Source organism: Leucopleurus acutus (genome assembly GCF_964270905.1).
Source record: "Leucopleurus acutus genome assembly, chromosome: 13".
Taxonomy (NCBI): domain Eukaryota; kingdom Metazoa; phylum Chordata; class Mammalia; order Artiodactyla; family Delphinidae; genus Leucopleurus; species Leucopleurus acutus.
Window position 1 is genome coordinate 89,959,175 of NC_139155.1, and position 6,266 is coordinate 89,965,440.

The 6,266-nt window shown below is 50.9% G+C and overlaps 1 protein-coding gene across 2 annotated transcripts in view; it reads right to left on the reverse strand.

Moving 5' to 3' along the window:
• The window catches only part of GOLGA3 (golgin A3), a 42,428-nt gene extending 42,334 nt beyond the window's left edge, over positions 1-94 (reverse strand). For both annotated transcript variants that reach the window (XM_082853203.1, XM_082853202.1), the window contains exon 1: positions 41-94. The gene's annotated coding sequence lies outside the window, so the exon portion shown is untranslated. The remainder of the gene's footprint in view (positions 1-40) is intronic.
• Between the last annotated feature and the right edge of the window lie 6,172 nt (positions 95-6,266).

The window sequence follows — 6,266 nt, forward strand, 5'->3', positions numbered from 1 at the left end:
GGCCGGAGGCCCTGCCCAGGAGCCACCCCGCGACCCTCACCCCGGCGCTGAGGAAGCCGCTGCAAACGCCCCGCCCGGCCGCTCAGGCGGAGACGTGGCCCCGCGCGAGGCGGAGCGCGGCGCGGCGACGGAGTCCGGCCCCCCGGAAACAGCCAGTGCGCGCAGCCTCCGTTCCGGAAGAGATAAGGTCCTCTTCTGCTAGCCAGCAGCCGCCCTCGGGGCGGGACTGCTCCAGCTGCAGTGTCGAGATCCAGCCCACTCACAATTGGCCCGAGGCCGATTTGAAAGAGTGAGTTTGGGGCTCTTTCCCTTGTCAGAAACGCAGCTCCCGGACCTGCCGGACCAACTCCAACAGGAAGCCGGGCAATTGAGCTTCCGGCGGAAGTGGCGTGCCTAAGCTCTGATCCCCGCCCCCGCCCCGCCCCAGCTGTCAGTGTATGGGCGTCCTGGCCCCGCCCCTACCGTGTTGGGGGCGTGGCTAGTAAGCACCCGGGGCGGGGGCTGGGTCCGTGTGGCTCGGAGGTGGCGCTGGCCCCTGGCCTTGGCCCCTGAGCACCTAACCTTCTACCGCGCTAGTCCTTGTCTTTCAGGTACAAATGCAAAAGTGACTCCTGCCTTGGAGCCGTAGCAATGTTTATTTATATATGTGTGTGTGTGTATATATATATATATATATATGTATTTTTTTTCAATCTTTAGAAAGAAAATTGTTGGCATAGGGCATGAGGTTTAGATGAAGATATTTTTCTTTCTTTTTCGTCTACTGGTATCAAATTGTTCCAGCACTGTTTATTGAAAAGTCTATTCTTCCTCCATTAACTTGCTTTTGTACATTTGTCAAATCAGTTGGCTGCTTGTTGGCTGTTTCTGGGATCTCTGCACCGTTCCGTTGATCACCATGCCTATCCCTCTGCCAACAGCACAGTCTTCACCGCGGTAGCTTTACAGCAAGCCATAATATCAGGTTAGATGATTCCTCCCACTTTACTCTTTTTCATGACTGTTCTAACTATTCTGGGGTCCATGTCCTTCTAGATAAATTTTAGAATAAACTTGTCTGTGTCCACAAATATCCTTTGTTGGATTTTGATAGGAATTGCATTAAAACTATAAATCAATTTGGGGAAAATTGGCATCTTTACTATGTTGAGTCTTTCAATCCGTGAACATGGTATGTCTCTCCATTTATTAAGATCTTTGATTTCTTTCTCAGCATTTTGTAATTTTCAGCATACAGATCCTGTACATGTTCTGTTAAAGTTTATACCTAAGTATTTCATTTTCTTTGGAGTGACTGTAAATGATATTGTGTTTTAAATTTTGGTTTCCACATGTTCACTGTCAGTATATGGAAATGTGATGGACTTCTGTGTGTTGATCTTGTATCCTGAGACCTTGCTGAACTCATTTATTAGTTCTAGGAGATTTTTGATTGTAAATTCCTTGGAATTTTCTACATAGCTTATCATGTCATCTGCAAATGCAAATTTTAACTCAAAATGATCATGGACTTAAGTGTAAAAATGTGTGAAACTATAAAACTTTTACAGAAGAAAAAATAGAAAATTTTCAGGACTGAGGGCTTGGTGAAGAGTTCTTAGACATGACGCCAAAAGCACAATCCACAAAAGAAAGAAATCAATAAATTGGCCTAATCAAAGTTAAACATTTTCGTTTTGAGACTCTATTAAGAGGATGAAAAGACAAGCCACAGACTGCAAGAAGATATTTACAAACTACATGAAGGACTGGTACCTAAAATATTTTAAGAACTCTCAAAACATAAAATTAAAAAAAATGATTAGAATATAAGCAAATATATGAAGACATGTTTCACCAAAAAGGATATATGGATGGCAAATAAGCTTGCTTGTGAAAGAGGTTCAACATCACTAGCCATTACAGAAATGCAAATTAAGATCACCTTGATATATTACTTCACACCTATCAGAGCAGCCAAAATAAAATAGCGGCAATACCAAATGCTGGCAATGATGTGGAGAAACTAGATCTCTTATCTATGTTGCTGATGGGAATGTACAGTGGCACAGCCACTCTGGAATAGAGCTTGGCAATTTCTCTAAAAATGAAACATATACTTAATTATATGACCCAGCAACTGCACTCTTGGGTATTTATCTCAGAGAAATGAAACTTATGTCCACACAAAAGCCTGTGTGGACATAAGTTTCCACTCATGAAGAAAGTAAGAAAAGGCGTCATGCAGGTAATTGTGGGACAGCAAGGAGAGCCACGGGTTTGGTTTTTTGTTTTTTTTTGTTTTTTTTTTTTGCGGTACGCGGGCCTCTCACTGTTGTGGCCTCTCCCGTTGCGGAGCACAGGCTCCGGACGCGCAGGCTCAGCCGCCATGGGTCACGGGCCCAGCCGCTCCGCAGCATGTGGGAAGAGCATGTGGGATCTTCCCAGACCGGGGCACGAACCCGTGTCCCCTGCATCGGCAGGCGGACTCTCAACCACTGTGCCACCAGGGAAGCCCTGTTTTTTAACTTTATTTTTTAAAAAAGTGAAGTGTAGTTAATTTGCAATGTTGTGTTAGTTTCTGGTGTACTGCAAAGTGATTCAGTTATATATATATATATATATATATATATATATATATATATATACTCTTTTTCAGATTCTTTTCCCTTATAGGTTATTACAAGATATTGAGTACAGTTCCCTGTGCTGTACAGTAGGTCCTTGTTGTTTACCTATTTTGTATATACTGGTGTGTATATGTTAATCCCAAACTTCAGTGTTTTCTTTGAGGAAGTCGTATTTGAGCTGACTTTGCGTGACGAGGAGGCCGGCGCGTGCCGGAGCTTTACAAGGGAAGGAATCACACGTCCAGAGCAGGAGGGGTCCGAGATGAGGCGGGATGGCAGCAAGCCACACAGGGTCCATCAGAGTGGGGAAGCCACTGGCACCTTTCAAGCAGGGGTGACATCTGCCTGGTGTTTGAAGAGGTGGCTCAGGCAGTGTGGACGTGGGTTGCGGGCACCTTGAGACTGTGGCCCTGCTGGCCGGGGCAGAGGCTCAGCCCCGTCCTGCAACGGATCAACTAGCTGAGGTGTCGCTGGGGGCTCAGGTGAGAGAGAATTCTCCAGCCCCTCCTGCAAAGCCTCGGCAAACACTGGACCCTTCCTAAAGACTGAAAACCAAAGGAGAAGACGGTGAGGGTGTGTCTTAGCTTCCTGTGGCCGCTATAACAAGCCACACCAAACAACACGGACTCACCCTCTCGCACTTCTGGAGGTCAGACGTCCAGAATCATGGGGTTGCTCCTTCCCCACACTCTGGGAGGAGCTGTTTCCTTTGCCTCTTCCAGCTCCCACAGCCTATCTTGGCTTGCGGCTCTCCCTCTGCCTTCAAACCGTCACTCCAGCCTCTGGTTCTGTCACATCTCTTTTTGCCTGCCCTTCTTGCCTCCCTTGCAATTGCACTGAGGACCCACAGAACAATCCAGAGGTGTCTCACCTTAAGGTCCTTAACTTGCAAAGTCCCTTCTGCTAGATACGGTAACACTCACAGGGGCCAGGGGTCAGGACACGGATGTCTTTGGAGACAGGGGCAGAGGGCATTATTCAGCCTGCCACGGGGTGTTAATAGTATATAGGGTGTGGGGTTTGCCTAAAGGAAACCCACCTGACTTTATAAAACCCTGTGGTGTTTGATGTCTGATGACAAAGTGTTATGGGCTGAACTGTGTCTGCCTCTGCCACCCTAAATTCACATGTTGAAGCCCTAACCCTGAGGACCTCAGAATGTGACTGTGTGCGGAAATAGGGACTCTAAGTGGGTGACTGAGGTAAAATGAGGCCATATGCGTGGGCCCCAACCCAATGTGACTGGTGTCCTTATAAGAGGAGGAGATCAGGGCACACACACACAGGGACTACCACATGGGGACACGGGGAGAAGACAGCCGTCTACACGCCCAGGAGAGAGGCCTCAGGGGGAACCAGCCCTGCAACACCTATCTCCAGAACTGTGAGACCGGAAATGTCTGTTGTTTAGGCCTCCCCATCTGTGGTGCATGTTATGCAGGCCCCAGGGACCAGCACACAGAGCTGCTACTGAGAGCAGCGCCGCCCACAGCAGCACGTACGGTTGGGTCAGCACTCAACATGGCTTCCCACACTCGTCCTGCCAGGCTGCTCCGTGTGGGTGGGGGAGAACCAGAGATGAGGATACATGTCAGGATCACCATCTCCAGAAGGAAACACACAGAAAACAAAATGAGAGAACACACTAGGCTCAACAGAGAGGAGAAGAGCCTCAGGAGAGGGGTGCAAAGCAAGGTCTTTGTGAGCACCCGACTGCCAGCGGTCAGCAGACGCTTCAGCCAAGTTTACACCAGCGGAGCAGCCAGGAAGCGTCCTGCTCTGAATTGTGAAGGGGAGATAAATAGTAAGGAAACGTTTCCTTTCCAATGGTCGGCACCAGGAAGAAAGCCAGACAGGCTGATGCTAGAATGGCTGGTTGGGAGGCCCCTCCAGGGAGCGGGTCTGGGCCAAGCCCTGAGTGGGGAGGAGACATCGCCAGGCAGCCCGGGCGAGGGCCCAGGTTTGGGTCTAGCTACGGAAGACCCTGGGGAGGTTTGCTGAGGGAGGGGAGGGGGCCACCCAGTGCTGGGCCTTTGTGGGCCGTGGTAGCACCATTCATTCCTATGTAACAAGCCAACCCAAACCGCAGTGGCTTCAAACAACTATTATTTCTCACGATTATACTGGTTGGGGGCAGTAGCATGCTGGTGTTTAACAACCTTCTCTCCAGAAAACAACAAAATGACCCTGATTTGCAGCAATTACCCATTTCCATGGTGTAAATACTCCTAGTGGGGCCAGTTTCAAGCTACCAACAGTGAGGTCCACAGACCGGATCAAAGGCAGCGCCGCAGAGAACCTACAGGTACAGTCGTAGACGCCCTCGGGAGCAGAGGGAACAGCCAGATGCGCACGTTTATCAAGAAGGGCTGAGTCCTGAGTGCTTATTACCTTTGTTTAATCATAACTTGAGAATTCCAAGTTTATACAATTTTCTGAAGGGCTGTGTTTCAGTTACCAGTGGGAGTCATTCCTGAGATGGTGACAGTTGTCCCCTGGGAGCTGGCCACGAGGTCCTTCTGCAGGTCAGGACTTTCAGCTGGCAGATCCGCGGGGCTGGGCCTCCCTCCAGCTTCCCAGCTCCACTGGGACCCAGGGCAGAGGCTAAGAGTGGGAAGGAACGCGCACAGCTCATCTCTGCTGCATTTGCTTTGCCAGCGTCCCGAGGAACAGGATGGAAAGGATGTCCATTTGCAACAGAGAAATGAACCAGCACGTGGCACGCCCAAGGGAGCGCTGGACGGCTCGACTGGGGGGTCCTCAGCACCCCTCACGGTGTGTACTTCATGGCTTCCATCTCAGAGGAGCCGGGAAGGGGTGGGAATGAGGAGACAGAGCCACAGAGGCCGAATTGGGTGGCAGCCCTGTGTGCTGAGGGCCTCGGACTTAATTCTGCAGGGAGCTACGAATGCCACTGCAGGCCGGCACTTCCGGGGGAGTAACCGAGACCCAGCAGCACGGTTCCCGTCACCGTCAGGCCTGGGACGGGCTGAGCTCTAGCGGGCTGCCTGGCCCAGCAGTCAGTCTGCTTTTTCGCTGGTGACACTGGAGCATGCCTTCCCCCAGCCCCACCTGCTTACGGGGTGCTGGCGGCTAGAAGGCGGTGAGAGGCTTGGGTCCCGCTGCTCATCAGCTTGGGGGTCAGGGACAGGCTTCTGTTCGAACTGGTGGGGAGGCCACCAGTTCACCTGTGTCAGCTTGGAGGAAGGCTGAGGTCTGGGAAGCAGCCACCACACACAGGAAGAGAAGGGTCTCGCATCCAGCCGCGCTGGAAGTCAGGCTCACTCTGGACTTTCAAACCCAATCCATCCCCCATTTTCTCTTCCTTCCTCCAGAGCACAGGTCAGCTGCTTGGTGCTGGGCTGCTGGTGCCCTCTGCAGCAGCAATCCTGATTCAGAACCTGAGCTTTCCTGGGCGTCTTCTCTGCTGGCTGCATGAAGACTGGTCTGGCTGCAGTGCCCCCACTGATAGAGGCCTGGCTCAGAATCCACTCTCTCTGTTTGGGCACTTCCCTGGGGCAAGATCCACCGATGTCATGCTGGGGCTCTCAGATCTGGGCCTGTGATTCCAATCCTGTTAGCTATGAGGTATTTAAGATGACCTGCTGGGTCCTTGGTCACACCAGGAGCGCTGACAGAGGCTGGCCCGAAGAGGAC